General features: G+C 43.8%; 1 protein-coding gene across 1 annotated transcript in view; it reads left to right on the forward strand.

Moving 5' to 3' along the window:
* The first annotated feature begins 8,653 nt into the window (after window positions 1-8,653).
* The window catches only part of scn5lab (sodium channel, voltage gated, type V-like, alpha b), a 367,399-nt gene continuing 352,907 nt past the window's right edge, over window positions 8,654-23,145 (forward strand). The window contains exon 1 of the mRNA XM_060825166.1: window positions 8,654-8,705. The gene's annotated coding sequence lies outside the window, so the exon portion shown is untranslated. The remainder of the gene's footprint in view (window positions 8,706-23,145) is intronic.

Genomic DNA, 23,145 nt, shown 5'->3' on the forward strand with positions numbered 1-23,145 from the left:
TACTGGGCTTTATTGGTAGAGGAATTGAGTTCCGGAGTCCTGAGGTCATGTTGCAGTTGTATAAGACTCTGGTGCGGCCTCATCTGGAGTATTGTGTACAGTTTTGGTTGCCGTACTATAGGAAAGACGTGGAGACACTGGAACGAGTGCAGAGGAGGTTTACCAGGATGTTGCCTGGCATGGTAGGAAGATCGTATGAGGAAAGGCTGAGGCACTTGGGCATGTTCTCATTGGAGAAAAGAAGGTTTAGGGGAGATTTGATAGAGGTGTATAAGATGATTAGGGGTTTAGATAGGGTAGACACTGAGAACCTTTTACCGCTAATGGAGTCAGCTGTTACTAGGGGACACAGCTTTAAATTAAGGGGTGGTAGGTATAGGACAGATGTTAGGGGTAGATTCTTTACTCATCGGGTTGTGAGTTCACGGAATGCCCTGCCAGTAGCAGTGGTGAACTCTCCCTCTTTATGGTCATTTAAGCAGGCATTAGATAGGCATATGGAAGTCATTGGGCTAGTGTAGGATTTGGTCGGTGCAACATCGAGGGCCGAAGGGCCTGTACTGCGCTGTATTTTTCTATGTTCTATGTTCTATGTTCTATAAAAGTGCAGAGAAGAACGCAGAAATGTGGAAGGTTCTGATCAGGACATTGGTAAATATGGGTGCTACACTGCTCCTCCAGCCTATAGGTCCCACCAGGATCTCTGAGTGCCTCCAATTCCTTCCTCTTGGACCGCTACAATCAACACCCACATCTTCATAATCCTGAAAGTTGGGAATACGCACTCTAAACCTTCCTTTCTCCCCCCTGCTCTTTCAAAAAACTCCCTCAAACCTACCACTTGGAGCTTGTTTTGGAGTCACTATCAGTCTTGGAAATGCAGGTCCCTTTAAAGCTCAGCCAGAACAGCTCCAGAGTTAATGGTGGGCAGTTCATGTGTGGACTTTGCCTTCAGGAGCTGGGGCCTTGCCCAGTGGAGGGAAAGGGTTCCAAAGGGAAAGGTGGAAACTGGTGATATGCTAGAATCCACACTTAGGATCAAACCTCTTATAAAGATCTGAAAGTCTCCTGCTGCCTAATTGAACAGACAGTAGCCTGTTAAATACTACTATATCCTCTTGTGGCTCAGGGACAGATTGTATTGGATTGTGCCTCTATGAAATGCCTTACTTTGATAAAGGTGCTATATAAATGTTGTTGTTACTGATGTGCAGTGTCATAGAATGCTTACTGCACAGGGGGAGACCTTTCAGTACACTGTGCTTGTACCTGATATATGAATGATCATTTCACTTTGTGCCACTCTCTAACCTGTTCTGCACATTATTCCTTTTACAAATAACTGCCTAATTCCCTTTGTGAGTACATCCACTCCCAGACTGTGCATTCCTGACCCTAACCACTCCCGATATAAAAAAGCTTATTCTCCATCCTTTCATAACATGTACTCTCCAGTCAGACCCAGTCATGGTTTTGACTATCTCCACCAAGTCCCCTTTGAGCATTCTTATCTTGAAGGAAGACTGCCCCAACTTCTCCCAAAGCTATCTCCCGGATCTATTCTCAGGAATATTTTCTGTACTCTCCCATGTCTCCACGTGTTTCCGAAAGTGTGGCAGGAATGACTAGCTACAACATTTCAGTTGAGGTTAAGCCGATGTCTTGTACAAATTACATATGAACCAAAGCTTGTCGCTTACCTGAGTTCTCCCAAACCCACATAAAATGATCCTACTTTGACTTGACTCCAAAGACCAATACTTTTTCACATGAAATGTGTCAGTTGTATTTGTTTCAGCAACACTGCAAACAGCTCTGAAAAAAAGTGATTTCTTACAATTGAAAACTAAATAAAATGAGAGACATTTTCATTTCAGAAGTCACTCCACAACAGGTCACCAGGGAACATTGAAGAGAAAAAAAAATCTCTTGCACGTTCTTGATTGTAATGGAATGTTATAACAAACTCAAAACACTCATGGATTAAGCCTTGAATACGCAATATGTTCATCTGAAATTACTCTCCGATCATTCAGCAAAAATCGTTTGTTTTTAACGTGAATGAATCAATATCTTTGAGGTAAAATGGTGCAGACTGAAATTCCAGAATAAATCTGTCAAGAATTTATGAATTAATATTGTTGGTTTCTCCCATGGCTGAGTTGGTAATATTCTAACCTTTCAGTCCCAGGTTAGAGGTTCATTTGAAAGTGATGAGTCCATAGTAAGACACTGAGAAATTTAAGAAGATTGTGGATGATGACTTGGATAGAAATAGTGTGCAGGGATATGGGGACAAGGCAGGAGATTGACATTAGGTAATAGAACCAATGTAGGCATAAGGAACCAAATGGCCTCCTTCAGTATCATCACAATGCAGTATTTCTGTAAAATGGATATGTTAATGACATGCTGATGTATGAGATGTGGTAACGTTGACATGAGCAGCCATATGCTACCTAGACTTCGATAAAACCAGCTCAGAGCTGTATTATAGAGATCAGTATTTTCTATAAGTTTTTAAAATTCACTCATGGGATGTGTACATTGTAAGATAGGCCCAGTATTTATTGCCCGTCCCTAGTTGCCTCTTGAGAAGGTGTTGGGGAGCCACCTTCTTGAATCACTTCAGTCCACCTGCTGTGGGCTGACCCACAATGCCCTCAGGGAGGGGAATTTCAGGATTTTGCCCCAGCAACAAATGAAGGAACGGCAATTATATTTCCAAGTCAGGATGGTGACTGGTTTGGAGGGGAATTGGAAGGTGGTGGTGTTCCAATATATCTGCTGCCCTGTCCTTCTCGAAGGAAGTGGCCATGGGTTTGGAAGGTGCTGTTTGAGGATCTTTGGTGAATTTCTGCAGTGCATTTTGTAGATAGCACTCACTGCTGCTACTGGGGTGGAGGGAATGGATGCTTGTGGATGTGGTGCCAATCAAGCCGGCTGGTTTGTCCTGGATAGTGTCAAGCTTCTGGAATGTTGTTGGAGCTGCACCATTCCAGGCAAGGAGCGGAATATTCCATCACATTCCTGACTTGTGCCTTGTAAAAGGTGGAAAGGCTTTGGGGAGTTAGGAGGTGAGTTACTCACCGCAGTATTTCTCGCCTCTGACCTGCTCTGATAGTCATTGCACTTATATAACAAGTCCAGTTCAGTTTCTGGTCAATGGTAACCCCAGGGATGTCGATAGTGGGGGATTCAGTGATAGTAACACCATTGAATGCTAAGGGACGGTAGTTAGATTATTTATTATTGGTGATGGTCATAGCCTGGCATTTGTATGGCGTGAATGTCAGCCCAAGGCTGCATATTACCCAGACCTTGTTGCATTCAAACATCGACCACTCGGTATCATGGCAAGTAAATAAGTAAAAATAAATGAAGTTTGACGGAACTCCTAAGAGTAAGACAGCCTTCTCTCATGGAGGTAAGGATCGTGTCAGTAAAGACAGACCCAGAATCTCAACTGAGACTTCCAAAATTTTAAAGAGCGCACCCATTCAGGTTTTTCTCAAGAGAAAGGATAGCCACTCTATCTATCTTTTCCTGATATATGTCCCGCTACACCTTCTGGTCTCTGTGGAACAGAAGCAGGCCACTCAGCCCATCCACCTGCCCTGCCACTCAGTGTGATGATGCCTTTTACCCACCCCAGCCCGGTAGTCCTGCACATCATCGGTAATCAGAAATCTATCAATCTCTACAGCAAACATACTCAAAGACTGAGCCTTCACTGCTCTCTGCGGTGGACAATTTCAAACTTCCTCATCATTTCAGACCTAATGGGCATCCCTCCTTATTTTAAAATCATACCCAAACCAGGGGAAACATCTTACTGCCATTTACCCTGTCAGTATTTTCTAAGTTTCAATTAGATCAACTTCGATTCATTGAAACTGGAGATAGCACAGACACAGTTTGCTCAATATCTCTTCATAGGACAGTCGTGATATCCTGGGATTCCATCTGGTGAACTTTTGTTGCACTCCCTCTCTGGCAGTAATATTGTTCCTGATGTAAGAAGACCAAAATTGCACATAATGTGATATATTAAGCTCCTATTGAAGCACGATTTCACTATTCCTGCCCTCAAATCTTCTTCTGATAAAGGCTGACATTCCATTAGCCTTCCACATAGCATGCTGCACCTGTGTGCCACCCTTCGGTGACTTATCCAGAAGGCCACTTAACTCTCTTTGTGCATCAGCACTTTCCAATCTCTCACCATTTATCACATACTCTGCACATCTGTGTCTCTGACCAAAGTGGATGACCTCACATTTTTCTACATTACGTTCCATCAGCCATATACTTGCCCTTTTGTTAATCCATCCTAGACTTCCTGAAGCTGTGATACATCTTTCTCATGACACACATTTCCACTTAGCTTTGTATCATCTGCAAATACGGATATATTACCTTTGGTGCCCACCTTCATATCGTTGATGTATATTGTGAACAGCTGGGGTCCAAGTACTAATCCGTGAGGTACCCCACTCGTTACAGCCTGCCAACATGAGAATGAGCCAATCATTCTTACTCCCTGTTTCTGTCTGTTAGCCAATCATTCACCCGTGCCAGTGAATTACCTGCTATCCCATGTGCTTTAATCTTTCTAACCAGCCTCTCTTGGGGAATTTTATCAAAATCCTTCGGAAAATCTTGTTTTATAAGATCTGAAAACATACTCAGGAAAGCATGGGAACAGTGGAACCATTGGGATATTACTCAAACCAACAAAAAGCTTGGCACGCTAAGTGAATCCCCAGTGATTGTAAGGGTATAATACACAGAGACTACAGCACCATTAAGTTCTGTTATCTTGGCAGCATCGTACCTGAATGCTGTCCCCTCACCATCTCTCGAAATCAGAGTGTGACTTACGTACCAAACTGTAGCCAGAAGGGACCTTGCATGATGGCTCATTGGTTAGCACTGCTACCTCACAGCACCAGGGTCCCAGGTTCAATTCCAGCCTTGGGTGACTGTCTGTCTGGAGTTTGCCCATTCTCCCTGTGTCTGTGTGGGTTTCCTCCAGGTGCTCCCACAGTCCAAAGATGTGCAGGTCAGGTGAATTGGCCATGCTAAATTGCCCATAGTGTTAGGTACATTAATCAGAGGAGGGTGGGTTGCTCTTCGGAGGGTCAGTGTGGACTTGTTGGGCTGAAGATCCTGTTTCCACACTGTAGGGAATTTAATCTAATCAAACAGAATACGTGGGAGAAGACCTTATATTTGGACAGCCTGTTTGGGAACTCAAGATATCACAAGGCACTTCTCAATGAGTGTGGATCACCATTAGCTTCAGGGTACTCTTTAAATCAATCACCACCTTGAAGTGGAACTATCTTGCCATTCCTTAACTACCCCTGGGTCAGAATCCTAGAACGCCCCACTTACCCAACAGTAACGACGCCTACTGGGCTGCAGTGACACAAGGAGACAGCACACCATCATCTTTTCTGAAGCAATTAGAGACAGACAATAAATGCTGTTCCAGCCAGTGACACCCACAATCCCCAGAGCAAACAAAAACAAACATTGCTATGTCAGAAACACGGAGACAATTTATGTGCACAGCAAGATGCCACAAAACACACTGGTTAATCTCTGTTTTCTTTTACTCTCGTCGGTTCAGGAATAAGTTTTGGTTAAAAGACTGGGGTGAACATGTCTGCTTGTCTTCCAATAGAGCAGAGGGATGTGTCCTGTTCATCTGATAGTGATGCGCAGTGTCTTGGCTCAATGCCTCTGCCCAAAGACACGTTGTCCCAGCAACGAAATTCTCACCAAGTGCCATTAGCATCACAACCCAACTCACACGTGCTGTTCCCTCACTTGCTCCATGAGCTAATCTGTGCTCTTTGATATATAGCTCTGTAGCTAGAAGGAATTTTCCTTCCAAAATCAGACGCGCACACGTACAGCAATAGGTATTGTTAATGTTTAACAGTGGTCTTTATTCACCTCAGAGACTTTTGTAGAGCAGGGAGAGTGGGTGGGTGTAAATACTGATCATCTTTGGCCATTCAATGGCCTGACTATGTATGGGCAGATTTAATTGCTAAGACTGTCATATTTAAAGGATTGTTACATTGGCCTGGAGCAACCAACTGGACGTGTGTGTGTGTGTGTGTGATTGACCTGATGGTTATAATTCCATTGTTTCCCAGCTTGTCTCCTGATTGAATCTCGTTACTATTGTCATATCCATTTTGAAATTAAACTGATTCCACTGCGATTAAAACGTTGATGGAGGATTTCATTGATGTGGATCCCTTAAAAAATGAAATTAAGTTTTTAAAGACTTTTGATCAGCTTATTTTTCAGTTCTTCCCTTACTTTAGTGTGCATTGCAGTTCATGTGCGAGCGCACTATTTCAGTGTGTGCGCTTTGGGTCACTGTCTGTGTCCCAGTTCACACTGTACACTCTGGTTCAGATATGTGCGAGTTGCTCTATTTCAGTGTGTGCACTCTGGTTAAGTGTGTGAGCTGTAGATCAGTGTTTCGTTGTCCAGGATGATGGTCTTCATTCCGTTGATCTATTTATGGGCTCTCAAGTGGCTAATGAATCCAATCTTGGCTTTGAAAGTTCTTCCACATTCAGGACAAGTAATTCCAGATGGCAGACCGGGCTTTGGTTTTTGCTGCCTCGTTTTTCCATTTTCTTCTCTTTTTTCCTATTTCTATACATCTGTTGGCTTTGAAAGCTGCTTTAGATCTTCTAAATCAAACCATCCCATTTGACAGAAATGTGATCAACAACATTCCAAAACAGGAAAATCAACATTTTGGGCAAAAGCCCTTCATCAGGAATCCCTGATGGAGGACTTTTACTTGAAACATCTATTTTCCTGCTCCTCAGATGCTGCCTGACCTGCTGCGCTTTTCCAGCATCACTTTAATCTAGACTCTAATTTCCAGCATCTGCAGTACCCACTTTCGCCTAACATTCCAAAACAGCTTGTTGATAACTCCCTCAACACTTGAAGAAGTCAAGGAAGCCAACAAACCTTGAAAAACACCGCTGGACTCAATGGAATACCAGCTGAGGTCTACAAAATTGGAGGTAACCTGCTCCATTACCAACTGCATCAACTTCTCATCAAGATTTGGATTAAATGAAGACGCACAGCAAACTTCAGAGACTCAGCAATCGTTACTATCTACAAAAGGAATGGTGATGGATCTGAATGCGGAAACTATCATGGGATTTTCCTGCTGGGAACAGGAGAAAAATTCCTCACCCGCGTCATGAACAACCGGAGACAAAGGCTGGTTTTAGGTCATCACTTGGAACATGCAGCATGATCTTCACTGTGCAACAGCTCCAAGAAAAATGTCACGAACAACTTTAACCTTTGTACATGGCATTCATCGACCTCACCAAAGCCTTTGACTCGGTATCAAGGGAACGCCTGTGGGATGTCCCATCTGCCTAAGGCTGCCTTAAAAGTACATTCGAATCCTGAGACTCCTCCAGGATGGTGTACTTGCCACGGTCATGGTCAGTATCAGTGATTATGCTACATTTCAGTTTGAGCCCAAATTTCAGCGTGTTCTGTAGCTCAATACGTGCACTCAATCTCTGTGTGTCCGCTCTAATTCATAGGGTACATTGCTTTTAGTTCAGAGTGTGTACTTGACCTCACAGCTTGGATTATATTTTACTGTGTGGGGACCAGTTCAATGTGTTGTATTTCAGTGTGTTGAGCTGTAGTTCAGAATGTGGCCTCTATTTCCATCTCTGCATTCTAGCTCAACATATTCTCTCGAGTTCAGAGTATGGCTCAAATGCAAAGTTAAAATTCACACAACGCCAGGTTATCGTCCAACAGGTTTATTTGGAACCACTAGCTTTCGGAGCGCCGTTCCTTCACCAGGTGGTTGCGGAGAATGAGATTGTAAGACACAGAATTTATAGCAAAAGTTTGCAGTGTGACAGAACTGAAATTACATATTGAAAAAGACCCAGATTGTTTGTTTTGTCTCTCATCTTTTGGAATGACCATGTAGGTTTCAGTTCTTTTCTATGTAAATCGCAAAACCTTTTTTAAAAAGTTACATTCTCAAGGACACTTTAACAATTGGTGTCAAGTCGGCCCAGATAAGGTATTGAAGGTGTTAACTCCCTGTGAGGCTTTCTGTGCCACAATGGTTAGACTGATTCTAATTTTGAAAGGGGATTTACAGAATCTTACATGGATTCATGCGGTTTTTGAACAAAGTAAAATGTAATTCTGCAAGTAACAAACAGTCCGTGTCTTTTTCAATGTATAATTTCAGTTACATCACACTGTAAACTTTTGCTATAAATTCTGTATCTTACAATCTTATTCTCCACAACTACCTGATAAAGGAGCAGCGCTCCAAAAGCTAGTGCTTCCAATTAAACCTGTTGGACTATAACCTGGTGTTGTGTGATTTTTAACTTTGTACACCCCAGTCCAACACTGGCGTCTCCAAATCAAATGTGGAATAATGGCAAAACGTCAAAGTTAAGAGTGCTCTTATTGAATGCGCAAGGCATTTGCAGCAAGATAGATGATCTAGAGGCATATATTGAGTTAAATGGTTACAATATAATTGCCATTACAGGAACATGACTGCATGGTGACCAGGACTGGGAACTGAATATTCAAGGATATTCGGCATTTAGGAAGGACAGATAAGGAAGAAAACGAGGTGGAGCTGATAATACAAGGTGGGTTCAGTACATTAGTAAAGGAGCATTTTAGATCAGAAAATTAATTTGTGTAATCTTTTTGGCTGGAACAAAGGGCAGCAGACATTGTATTGGAGTTATTTATCAGAAGCAATACTAGTGTAGTGCATGCTATTAATCAAGAGATGCATGTAGTATGGGCAACACAGTTATCGTGAGTGACTTCAGTCTGCATAAAGATTGTGTAAAGCAATTGAACACTAAATCTGTGGAGGACAAGTTTTTGGAATGTGTTAGGACTTGTTCTCTTGGACAGAAAGGTAAGGAGTCACCTATAAGGCAATTATTTTAGATCTAGTGTTACATAATTAAAAAAGGCCTAATCAACAATCTTACATAAAACGAAGACGCTGAAAATCTGAAACAACAATAGAAACGGCTGGAGAAACTCAACAGGTCAGGCAGCACCTGTGGAGAGAAAGCATCCGATTAACAATATGAAAAAATTTTACATTATGTTTGAAATTGAGGAAGTGAGAATGCCAAATTTGAATAATTAAAATTTTGAAGGCATGAGGGGCAAATTTCTGAGGATAGATTGGGAAAAATACCATGACCCTTTAATGTAATGGATAGTTTTTAAAGGACTGTTATAGGGCTTACAGCAATATACATTGCTGCAAAAACTCTAAAAGGTTAGTCAACCATGACTCAAAAGGAAGTCAAGGATTGTACAAGATATAAAGAAAAGTCTTATTAACTTGCCAGAAGTAAGCCTGAAGATTAGGAAGCTTTTAAAATGCAGTAAAAAAGGATCAAGAAACAGAATAGATATGAAAAGGAAGAATAGAGTATGAATGTAGCAAAAAATACATTAAAAATGGACTGTAGAAACTCTTACAGGTGTGTAAAAAAGGTAACATTGTGATTACAATGTGCTACAGCATATATATTACCAATGTCAGTGTGTGCTGTCTATGTCAGTGTGTGCTGACAATTTCAGTGAGTGTGCTTTAGTATAATGCATTCATTCTTGTTCATTGTGCCTGTTCGAGTTCAGTGTGTGGTCTGTAATTTAGTGTGCATGCTCAAGTTCATTGTGTCTGACTTATTTCATTGTATGTATTCTATTTTGAAATCTGCTCTCTATTTGAGGGTGTGCACTCCAGTTCAGTGTGTGTGCTTTATTTCACAATGCACATATTATTTCTGAGTGGGCAGCCTGTTTTAATGTGCATGCTAAAGGTCAGGTGTGCGCTAAATTTTAGTCCGAGCAATTTATTTCAGAGTGTGCACTCTTAATTTAGTGTTTGATCTATTTCAGGGCATGCTCTCCATTTCAGTGAATGCAGTAAAGACCACACTTTATTGTGTTTTAATTTGATTATAGGCTGAGGTTTACTACACAGGACTGGAGAAGGAATTGCTGTACTTTTAAAAAGCAAGTTGCTGAATCTCATTGGAAGTCGTGCTTGACTGTTGCTTTACAAGCAGTGGGGGCAGAGTATAAATAGATGGTACAGCGCTAGGGTATGTATATAAAGTGAAGTTCGGCAGGTAGCAGGTAGCTGATTGGGTTGAGACAATTTGGCCAGTTATGGATGCCAAAAGTCATCAACTGGTGACATCTGTCTGATTGGTTCCTGGTAGCTGAACAGTAGCCAACCTGAGGGCCTGTGGAAGGGTGGGCCAAGTGGTGTTCTTCAGTGAAAATGCCTGAAGCTGGAGATTTCCTTCACCAGTTGCCTCAAGCTGTTACTTTCTATCAATAAGTCAGCAACTTCATAACTTATGAACCAGTCACCTTGTGGCTTCTGTGGGGGAAGTGAGAGCACTGAAGGACTTGGGAAGAAAAGGAACACTTTCTGGAATTCTGAGGACTGGTGCTATTTAAATGTTTCACCAGTACTTCTTTCCCTCTAACCATGACACCATTTTTTTGTTTGTATGTGTATGGTGGGGTTTAGATATGGGTTAGAGTTTTAACACAGAACTAACAAGTTGACAATTTGAAGTTGTTTACTTGTGGTTAGAATCTATTTATCTGTAATTAATAACAGTTCTTGTTAAGTAGAGAAACCTTGCTCACCTAAGTCTATCAGACAAGTAAATTAGGGACTTAACATACTTTGATAACATTTTTAACTTTTATGATGACTCTGGGAATAATAGAGATTGATTTCCCATGTACGATCTCAGTGACGCATTAGAAAGTTTAGTGTTGACTTTGAAAGAGAGACAAAGATTAAAGTGCGGCCTTAGTCCATAATAATGGTGAAGTAACATAAAATTCTGAATTGCATATAAGAAATGATACTGGAAGTTGCAAAGGATTTCCTGCAGGTGGTAGAATTGTCCCTGATGGTCTAAGGTGATCTTTCAAATCCCAACTTGATTGAATTGGCAGGAAAACTGGAGGCAGCATTTCCTGACAGAATTATCAAGCCATAAACTAATTAAGGTATGAGCACAGGACTTGGGTTGAGTAGCCAAACACAAAGATTAAGGACTGATACATTGGTAAAAGGGAATATTCAGTTACAGTGGACGCAGCTTGAGCTTGAGGAGAAAATGAAAAAGGTAAAGATAGCAGAGAAAGATGAAGAAAAGGAAATGGCAATATAAATGAAAAACAAAGAAGTGAGAAGTCAGGAATCAGAACTGCAAAGAGAATGGAGACAAGAGATAGAGAAAGAAAGGGAACATGAATCAAGGTTTAAAATGGCACAGTTGAAACAGGAAATATCAAATATTGATGCAATCACTGAGGAGGAGAAATCTGAATCACAAATTGAAGCCCAGTTAAAAAAAAAATATTTTGGCGCAGGGTACGAAAATTTGAAGAAAAAGAGTTGGAGGTATTCTTCATGTCATTTGAGAAAATAACGAGAGAAATGAATTGGGCAGAAGAAGACTGGACACTCCACATTGTGAAAACTCCATCTTTTTGTTTTTCTGTATTTTTGATTGCAGACTGAAATGAGAAAAGAGCAGTTTTAAAAGTCAAAGATTGCTAAAGGATTATTGCAGGTTTTGAGAGCAGGTTACCTGATGCTCTTTATAGGTATTGTTTACACAGCTGCTGCCGCAAGCAGGAGCAGGAGACAGTGCAGTCAAACTGCAGCTAAGGATGTGCACAAAGGAATTTTTAGCTGGAAACTAGTAGCTGATTGGTCTGTAGACCAGTGACCAGTTATCAATGACAACGGCCCTCTGCTTGCCAACACTGATATGATTGGTTCTCAGTTGTCTGAAAAGCTGTGTGTAGGATAATGAGAATCCATCAGGTCTCTGCAAACTCAGAGAACATCACTGTTCTCTTCAGGAAAGCAATTTGAAACCAGCAGGAAATGAGTTTAACTTTCTTTCAGCAGTTGCTACAAGCTGTGAGTTTTAATAAAGAAGCCAGAGATCTTTATAAATGTGAATCAGTTGCTCTGTGCCTCACAATGTTTACATGTACATTAGTTTGTGTGGCACATTTGGAAAGATTGCAATCTGTGGCAATCTGTTAACAAGGTGTTTTAAAGGCAATAATGCACGTCAGTTGGGAACTTGCCATATCACTTGAGAAAAGTACACAGGATGCAGTCAAATGTTCTCAGTGTTAAGATGGGCTTTCCTGAATATCTCACGCACTTCTCCAACTCATCTCACCATAGCTCACATCCCCTAATGCCTGGCATGATTCCACACACCCCTCACCCCTAAGTTAGTAAATGGAATGGAATGGAATAAGTGGAGACTAAATCCCAGTTCCATTGTACAACGTCCAATTGGTAGTTGGGGTTGTTAAGAAATTACTTTTAGATGGAATGGATTTACTCCTGTGGACTGCCTTGGCAGGTGTGGCACAGTGATTGGCACTGCTACCTCACAGCGCCAGGGACCCAGGTTTGATTCCACCCTCGAGTGACTATCTGTGTGGTATTTGGACATTCTCCCCGTGTCTGTGTGGGTTTCCTCCGGGTGCTCTGGTTTCCTCCGGGTGCTCTGGTTTCCTCCCACAGTCTGAAAATGTGCAGTGTAGATGGATTAGCCATGGGAAATGTAGGGTTACAGGGGTAGGCTTAGAAAGTTGGGTCTGCGTGAGATGCTGATTCTATGAGTAAAAGAGATAGATTCTTGTATAATCACGGAAAGTCTGAGTGAGCCTGAAGAGATGGAATAGCTCCAAGAGCAGGTTGTGGTTATTTTTCTGTCATATGTAGTGATCTGAGCAATTGCTCAATGAAATTCATCACCAGAAGCCGTAGTCATTATTGCAAGCAGATGTTAGGATGGTTGAAATGCTCTATAAGAGTGAGGGGAAGGCGAAAGAAGTGATTAGTAATGTAGTGTCTTAGTAATGCAAGCTCAGAAAGCTGATCCAAAATTAAATATATTAGATCAGACAGCTGACACAGAATCTGAGGCTAATGGAGTGCCAAACTGTCTTTATGTTAATATAAACAAAGTGTTTGACATGTTTTATTGATCGAGGCTCAGAAAACGGATCCAGAGTTTTGAAAAAAACCTGTCTGGTTCACTAATGTCCTTTAGGGAAGGAAGCTGCCATTCTTACCTGGTCTGGCCTACATGTGACTCCAGACCCACAGCAATGTGGGTGACTCTTAAGCACTTCTTGAGAACCAATCAATTTCATTGGTAAGTAAGGATGGGTAACAAATGGCAGCTATGAACACATCTGAAATCTTGTGGTCTTATAGCATGTGTGGGACAGTGTTGCGAGTGTGCACTCTGGTATAGTACATGCAGTCAAGAGTCACAAGTCTGCTAATGTTGAGACAGAGTTAAAAATCACACAACATCGGGTTATAGTTCAACATCAGGAGACACAACCATCAGATGAAGGAACAGCACTCCAAAAGCTAGTGCTTCCAAATAAACCTGTTGGACTATAACCTGGTGTTGTGAAATTTTTAATTTTGTAAAATCCAGTCCAACACCAGCATCTCCAAATCATGACTAATGTTGAGATAGCGAGTTATAGTTCAGTTTGCACTGTAGTATAGGGAATGTGAGCATGTTGAGAGTGTGCGCTGTAGCTTAGTTTGTTGTTCTCTATTTCAAAGTGTTTCCTGCTCTTTATAGAAGTTTAAATGTGCTTTCCAGACAATGGAGGATGTTGTGGTGTAGTCACGGTTGTAATGTGGAATACACTGTCCACTCCGCTGCATGTGATCACCTGGGTCCCCTGGAGTAATCCCACTCCCTGGCTCTGAATATTGTCAAGCCTGTCATCTTAAGGTTGAGGAATGGTCAGGCTTTGAATGGGAACCATTATAGGCCCCAGTAATAAATCTGCTTCTTTCCAGACTCAGTGAAGAGTCAAGATGGCTGGTTGATGACCAGCAGTGTCCAGGAGCATTGTCGACCTGCTTTTTGCAGGTAGGAGCTATCAATCCCACAATGTGACCTACAATCTCACTGTAGGTTGGTCATTTCTTCATTAAACCACTGGAGTAACCACAGTGTTTTGCAGCTCAGATACCTGGCTCATTTTATTGAGCAGGTTGGAACCGGTTCATGGAAAGGCAGGCAAGGACCTAATTTCTGTTGCGACCCAAAGTGCCTCACATACACAAATCACTTTTGTGTCATCGCCATTTTACTGCGCTGTAATGTTCTATGTTCGATACGTTTATTCTCTCTTTCTGAGCAACGTAGCAGCCGATTTTCACCCAGCAAGATCCCACCGTCAACCGTTGGAGTGAGTCAGCTGTAGGGATGTGAGTTCAGGAATAACTCTGATCGCTGATTTTGAAAAGATGGGTCAGTCTTTGTCATGGGTTGAGCATCTCGCCTGTTCAGCTCCTCCGAGTGGATGATGGGAAATTGAGCTTGCACTGAGATCACTGCACACCCTTGAGAGAGATGACACTTGCCATCCCTTTGCCTGTAGGAAATACAGGAATGTGTGAATCCAATGCAGGCACCCACAGAGGATGCTTACACTCGGGGTGAATTTGAATGGTCCGTGATGTGTTGTCATGCTGCTGTTTGATGCTCCTATATTGCCTTTGACCCCCGCAATGTCCACAATGGCTGTCGAAATTGTAAGGGTCACATTCTGTTTGTGACAGCGATGATCTCAGTCACATTTCTCTGAGGGATGGCAGGAGCAGCTGTCAATTTGCTCTGATCTGGATACCCCAGCCCCCGTGACATTGTTGATGATTTGGAGGATCTGCTGCTGTCTGACAGCAGTGTGACAGGGCGAGCATTACTGCAATCAACTTTTGAAGACTTGCCAGTGATAATCAAGACTCCTCCCATGTTATTTAATCTCTCCTGGTACCAATCACCTTCTACTGCTGTCCAGCTTCCCCTTAACCATGGCAATGTCATTTGCTTTAACCACCCTTCATGGTCGTGAGATCCATGCTTTCACTGCTCTTGGGGTTACGAAGTTTCTCTCTGTAGGATTCAATAGTCATTGCCTTACATTCAGGGATTCCAATTTTAAACAGCTCAGGTAGTGGCTACATCCACTGGATGTCTAACCATGTCGTAATTTTCAGGACCTCTGTCAGGTCCATCATTACTCTTCTTTCAAGAGCCTTAGTTGGACAGCTTGATAAAGTGGTTAAGGCAGCAATTGCCTTTCTTAGTTGGGGCATTAAGTACAAGAATGGGGAGGTTCTGATGGAGCCAAATATGTGTGCACTGTACTGTGTGCAGTTCTGGTCACATCTCTATAGGAAGGGTATTGTACTGCAGAGGTTGCAGAGGCGATTCACTGGCACGTTGCCTGGGTTGGACTGAGTCAGCTCGAAAGGTTTGAGGCTGTTTTCCTCAGAGCAGGTAAGGCTGGGGGAGGCTGCATCTGATTGCAGTGTACAAAGTTCACAGCTACATAGGGAGAAACATTTCCCCTTAGTTAATCACCGTGGGGCACCGTTTTAAGGTAAGAAGCAAGTGCCTTACAGGCAATTTGATGATTTTATTTTCCCACCGAGAGGGTGGTGGGCACTCACTGCGTAAAAAAGTGGTAGAGGTAGGAACCCTGAAGATATTTAAGAACTATTTAGATGAACAACTGAAACACCATAGTATGCAAGGCTATGATCTAAGTGCTGGCAAATGGGGTTAGAATAGAGAGATGCTTGATGACTGATCAGGACATGATGGGCCGAAGTGCCTCTTTCCATGCTCTAAGTACTTATGGCTCTAAAATCCATATCTATCCTTCCTGATGCATTCAGTTATGATATAATGTGATAGTTGCATTTTCTGTGATCTCATGTTATAAACAAATCGTGCAATAGCAGCACCATTTAAACCAATGGGGCTGGAATTGCCGTATAGCCAAGAACAGGTAAGGAAAGTTCATGTTCTACACAGAATGGTCTAAACTCTCCAATTGCATTAAGGCCAATTCACGTTGAAGAAACATGCATTATCGCAGAACTGACTGTACTTGTACACTCTCCAGTCTGGTATCATCCTCGTGAATCATCTTTTTGATTTGGATTAAGGTGACAATAGAGGGGGCTTCTACTGCCAGAGTCCCACCTGTCCTCTAGGGGGCTTATGTCTGAAACATCGACTCTCCTGCTTCTCAGACACTGCCTGACCCGCTGTGCTTTTCCAGCACCACCCTTTTTAATTCTGACTCTCTAGCATCTGCAGTCCTCACATTCTCCAAGTTTGTCTGTTCAAGTTCCCTTAGTCCCAATTCTGTTAGTCAACTTTGTTAGCTCCATTCTACCTGTAATTTGTACCTAGGCCTGACAAAGTAATTCCAACTCTTTATTCACACTGTACACATTACTACTGTCTTGGTTAGAACACATCTCTTCATAGGGACAGAATGCTGCTTCTCTCTCTGTCCCCAGCTGGTGCCAACTGTAGGAACACAGAAGCAGGAATAGGCCATTCAGCCCCTTGTTCATTCTAGACCGTGACGGATCATCTACCTCAAATTCACACTCCCAGGCTATCATCAGTAGCTGTACTTGTTGACCTCTGGGTGCATGCACATCAGCAGCAATATCTCACATCAATATCTTTAAACAGAGAAATACTTTGGCTTGAAAAAATATTGATGGAAGAGTACAGAGCTTAAGCAAAAAGTATTGTTTTACAAAGTAGGGTTTTTATTTTAATTTTTAAAAGCCAAGTTAATATTTTTGGATATAATAGTCAGATCATTTGTGTCAGCAAATAGATTGATGCCTAGATTTCTTGGTGAAATGAATCTCTAAACTGTGCATCTGATCCCTGTGTGAGTTTCCTCTGGGTGCTCCAGTTTCCTCCCACAGTTCAAAGATGTGCAGGTTAGGTGGAGTGGCCGTGCTAAATTGCCCATAGTGTCTGGGGATGTACAGGCTAGGTGGATTACCAATGGGAAATGCAGGGTTACGAGAGTAGGTTTTGGGTGGGATGATCTTCAGAAGGTCGGTTTGGACTCAAAGGGCTGCTTTCACACTGTAGGGATTTTATTCCATGATTTACTAACATTGGTCAGACTTGCATCATCCGTTCCATGGCTGACTGGTTCCATGAAACCCCTTACTCAAGAGTTGTGCACTGACATGTTTGAATGGTCTTGAATTGGATCCCTGGCCATAAGCCCACTTTGGACTATCCAGATATCAGGAGGTCTGGAACTGTGTGTCTACACCCCTGAGTCCAGTCCCATAGAGACTCAGAGTTTCTGAGGAATAGGTAATCCCTATTTAATATCAGAGTGTTTGAAAAACAGAGACAGGATTGGACGGAGTCAGCAAGAATGTACGAAAGGGAAACCATGCTTGGTCAACCTACTGTCATTCTTCAAAGATGTAACTAGTAGAGTTGATGAAGGGGAGCCAATGGATGTGGTTTACTTGCCCTTTCAATGGGCTTTCAACAAGAGTATGTGAAATTAAAACACGTGTTTGGGGATAGTGTTGTTGAGATGGATTAAACTAATGGACAGACAGGAAACAAAGAGTTGGAATAAAGGGGTCTTTTTCTGAATGGCAGTGACGAGTGAGATAGCACAGCGATCAGTTGCTAGGACACCAACAATTCACAGTATTTATTAACGATTTAGATGAGAAACGAAATGCAATAACTTCACATTCGCAGAAGACACAAAGATGGGCAGGAGGGGAGCTGTGAGGATGAAACAGAGATGTGGGTCTGGAAAATCTGAGTGAGTGCATGAATGCATGGCCGGTGCAGTGTGGTGTGAATAAATGCGAGGTTATCCACTTTGGTAGCAAAAACAGGAAGGCAGGTTATTATCTGAAGTGCTATAAACTGAGAGAAGGGAATGCACAGTGAGATCTGGGTATCCTCACATACCTGAAGGTGAGCATGCAGCTGCTGCAGGCAGTGAAGGAGGTAAATAGTATGCAATTTTGCTCACCATATTTAAGGAAAGATGTTCTCACTATAAAGGGAAGGTTTTTCAGAGTGATTCCTGGGATGGTGGGACTGACATGCGAGGAGAGATTGGATCAGTTTGGATTATATTCACTGGAGTTCAGAAGAATGTCTCAGAGAAATCTGCAAAATTCTAATGGGACTGCACAGGCTTGATTCAGGAAGGCTGTTCCTAATGGTTGGAAATATAGAACAAGGAATCACAGTCTAAAAACCCAGGGTAGACCATATAGGACTGAAATATTTTCTGTATTTCTATTCCTCCCAACACCTCATGTTTGAAATATAACATACTGCAATTCATGGCCCATTTACATGTCAAGTCAGACCTATCGAATCCCTACAGTGTGGAAACAGGCCCTTTGGCCCAATAAGTCCACGCCGACTCTCTGAAGAGTAACCCCCCAGACATTTCCCCTACCTTGTTACGCTATATTTAGCCCGGCCTGATGCATCTAATTTGCACATCCGTGAATACCATGGTAGAATTTCCCATGGCCGAATCACCCTGACCTGCAACATCTTTGGACTGTGGGAGGATACCCACGCAGACACGGCGAGAATATGCAAACTCCTCACAGACAGAGGCCCGAGGCTGGAATCGAACCCGGGTCGCTGGTGCTGTGAGGCAGCAATGCTAGCTACTGAGTCATCGTGCCACCCATACTCTCCTGTCCTCTCCCTGAGCACAGTTAATATTCAGGCCTGAAATAACCATCCCAACAAATGCAAACTAAATGCTGTTTATCCTCATTGAGATCGGTCCAGCCGTGTTGGCCAGAAATGGCATTTTACTTTTATAGAATTTTACGCCAAGGAGAGAGGCCTTTTAGCCCATCGTGTCCTTGCTGACCATAGGCTAATAGAGTCATAGAGTCATACAGCACAGAAACAGACCCTTCAATCCATCCAGTCCACATCGACCATGTTCCCAAACTAAGCTAGCCCCACCTGCCCACCCATACCCGTTCAAACCTTTCCTCTTCATGAATTTATCCAAGTGTCCTTTAAATATTGTAACTGTACCAGCACCCCACCACCTCCTGTGGAAGTTCATTGTGCGTCAGAGGCTGTTGGGTGACCTTATAGAGGTTTACAAAATTATGAAGGTGAGAGGGGAAAGATATAAAACAGACTTCAGGGGCAACTTTTTCATGCAGAGGGTAGTACGTGTATGGAATGAGCTGCCAGAGGAAGTGGTGGAGGCTGGTACAATTGCAACATTTAAGAGGCGTTTGGATGGGTATATGAATAGGAAGGGTTTGGAGGGATATGCGCCGGGTGCTGGCAGGTGAGACTGGATTGGTTTGGGATACCTGGTCAGCATGGACAGATTAGACCGACGGGTCTGTTTCCGTGCTGTACATTTCTATGACACTGTGACTATATAGAATCATAGAGATGTACAGCATGGAAACGGATCCTTCGGTCCAACCCGTCCATGCCGACCAGATATCCCAATCCAATCTAGTCCCACCTGCCAGCACCTGGCCCATATCCCTCCAAACCCTCCCTATTCATATACCCATCCAAATGCCTCTTAAATGTTGCAATTGTACCAGCCTCCACCACTTCCTCTGGCAGCTCATTCCATACACGCACCACCCTCTGCGTGAAAAGGTTGCCCCTTGGATCCCTTTTAAATCTTCCCCCTCTCACTCTAAACCTATGTCCCTGAGTTTTGGACGCCTTTACCCCAGGGAAAAGACCTTGTCTATTTGTTCTATCCACGCCCCTCCTGATTTTATAAACCTCTATAAGGTCACCCCTCAGCCTCCGACACTCCAGGGAAAACAGCCCCAGCCTGTTCAGCCTCTCCCAGTAACATGTGAACCACCCTTTGTGTTAGAAATGTGTTCCTCATGTCCTTTTTAAATCTTTCTCCTCTCACCTTAAAAATCTTGTCGAAGCCCCCCAACCTAAGAAAAAGGACCCTAATCCCCTAATGATTTTATAAACCTCCATAACATTACCCCTTAACTGTTTACACTCCAGGGAAAACAAGCACCTGCTTATCCAGCCTCTCCTTAAGTTTCAAACCCTCCATTCCTGGCAACATCCTGGTAAATCTTTTCTAAACCCTCTCCAGCTCAGTAATATCCATCCTCTTGCAGGGGACCAGAACTGGACAGAGACCAAGCACATTATCCACTCTGGCCCCACTTTCCAGCACTTAGCCTGTAGCCTTGTATGCTTTGGCATTTAAAGTGATCATTAGAACACTTGTGAAGCATTATGCCGGGTCCTGCCTCTACCAGCCTTTCCAACGGTGAATTCCAGTCAATCCCCTCCTGCATAGAACATAGACCATAGAAAATTACAGCACAGAACAGGCCCTTCAGCCCACGATGCTGTGCCGAGATTTATTCCTAATCCAAAATAAAATAACCTAACCTATGCACCCCTCAACTCACGGCTGTCCATGTGCATGTCGCTTAAATGTCCCCAATGACTCTGTTTCCACCTTAAATCCGGACCCCTCAGTTTTTAGTCCTTTTACTATGGGGGAAGATTTCTTCCTATCTACCCTCTCAATGTCTTTTCATATTTGACCCATTTCCAAAACTTTTGCTAAGAAGCCATACTGTACCCCAATAAAAGAAGTAAATGTTACTGTTTGTTTAAAAAAATCAGCTTTCAGTAAGTTTGAAAATGCATGATTTTAACATTTGAGGCACATCTAGCTATGGTTTTCTTTCCCTAAAGGACATTAGCGAACCAGGTGGGTGTTTATAACAATCCTAATCACCATTATAGTACATTGCAATATATTTCAGATTTATTACACGCATTTACATTCCAGCAGCTGTTGTGGGAGAATGTAGGCCATGTGTCTAGGGTACTAGCCTGAGCCTCTGGATTGCTAGTCCAGCAATATTACTACTGCCAACCAGCTCCCCCTTTTCCAGTTATATAGCTCCTATCTCATAGCAAGCACCCAGTGCCTCCACTTAAGCCATTAATGTTGATGAGAGGTCACATCATGATAACAACGTAGCTGAGGCACAGGAGGTGGGCATTACAGAATGGGCTGCTCCTTGGATGCTGTCTGAACTGCTGTGCTCTTCTAGCACCACTAATCCAGAATCTGGTTTCCAGCATCTGCAGTCATTGTTTTAACTCGTCGATTTTAACCCTACTGCGAATCCTCTTGCAAGGATGCCTGCCTTGAAGAAGTTTCCCTCCTCTCTCTACAAGAATCTATGGGAGTCCCTCTCCCACTGCAACTCCCAGGTCATTTCCTCTGCCCTGAAGCTCTTCAACCATGTCGTGAAACAAACTCGGTACCACCAGCAATGGTTCTTCAAGATCCTCCGCTCCACGCTCGCAGCAATGCGCCGGCACCTAACCTCTCTACAGTCAGCCGTGCCTCAGCTGAGGGCCACACTCTTTCAGAATTGCAAAGGACCCACTCTGTACTACATCCTCAGGAGAATTCATACTCTCAACAAACAGTATTTCAATTCCATCTCAAACATCCAAAACTGTAAGTACAACAAACTTTTACCTACCCACCTCCATAACCAGCGCTCCTCAAACATTCCGGAAGATCCCCCTGGCCTCGGAAACCACTCAGACGCTGTTAGCCATGCGGCTGATGCAGCTGCCACCCCCACGCTGATTGATGATGTCACTTCCGCCCCCAATCATGGTCACTCCCACAACCACTTCCGCCCCTCACAATTCCTCATGCATCACTTCCACCCCTCACATCATCGCTGATGCCACATGCTCAGTGACTTCTGCCACCCCTACTGCTGTGGTCACCACCACTTCCGCCCCCACCAGCGCCACTCACCTGCATTCTGCTGACACGCCCCCCACAGACTCCACTGTCACTATCCCCACCCCCCAGAACCCTGAGGGGAACACTACCCCTGGTCATGACTCCACCCTCATTCCCCCCACCATCACACCCACTCCAGTTACTGACTCCACCCTCAATCCCAGCTCCATACCCACACCAGATCCCATCTCCCAGCCCTGCTGAATTTTCACCATCCCCCCCCAGACCTCCCCCTCACTGAGGACAAATGATCAGTCCTCAGCAAAGGACTCACCTTCATCCCCCTCCATCCACGCATCAATGAATTTAATACACGTCGTGACGTCGAACAATTCTTCCATTGCCTCCGCCTCCGAGCTTACTTTCACAATCAGGATTCCTGCCCACCTTCCGAGGACCCCTTCGCCCACCTCCAACACACTGCATCCATCTGGACACCCCGCGCTGGCCTATTACCCGCCCTCAACCTCTTCATTTCCAATTGCCGCCGGGACATTAACCGCCTCAACCTATCTACCCTCCACCCCCACTCCAACCTCTCACCCTCACAACGCGCAGCCCTGCAATCCCTCTGCTCCAATCCCAACCTCACCATTAAGCCAGTAGATAAAGGGGGCTCAGTGGTAGTCTGGCGCACTGACCTCTACACCGCTGAAGCCAAACGCCAACTCGAGGACACCTCTTCCTACTGCCGCCTCGACCATGACCCCACCCCCCATCACCAAACCATAATCTCCCAGACCATACAGAACCTCATCACCTCAGGAGATCTCCCACCCACAGCTTCCAACCTCATAATCCGCGAACCCCACACTGCCCGGTTCTACCTCGTTCCCAAGATCCACAAGCCTGACCACCCTGGCCGACCCATTGTCTCAGCATGCTCCTGCCCCACTGAACTCATTTCTACCTACCTCGACACTGTCCTATCCCCCCTAGTCCAGGAACTCCCCACATACATTCGAGACACTACCCACGCCCTCCACCTCCTCCAAGACTTCCATTTCCATGGCCCCCAATGCCTCATCTTCACCATGGATATCCAATCCCTCTACACCTCCATCCACCATGATCAGGGCCTCCGAGCCCTCCGTTTTTTTCCTCTCCCGACATCCCCAACAGTACCCTTCCACCGACACTCTCATTCGTTTGGCCGAACTGGTTCTCACCCTTAACAATTTCTCCTTCGAATCCTCCCACGTCCTCCAGACCAAAGGGGTAGCCATGGGCACACGTATTGGCCCCAGCTATGCCTGTCTCTTTGTCGGCCACGTAGAACAGTTGATCTTCTGTAATTACAGCGGCACCACTCCC

This window comes from Hemiscyllium ocellatum, chromosome 5 (genome assembly GCF_020745735.1).
Source record: "Hemiscyllium ocellatum isolate sHemOce1 chromosome 5, sHemOce1.pat.X.cur, whole genome shotgun sequence".
Taxonomy (NCBI): domain Eukaryota; kingdom Metazoa; phylum Chordata; class Chondrichthyes; order Orectolobiformes; family Hemiscylliidae; genus Hemiscyllium; species Hemiscyllium ocellatum.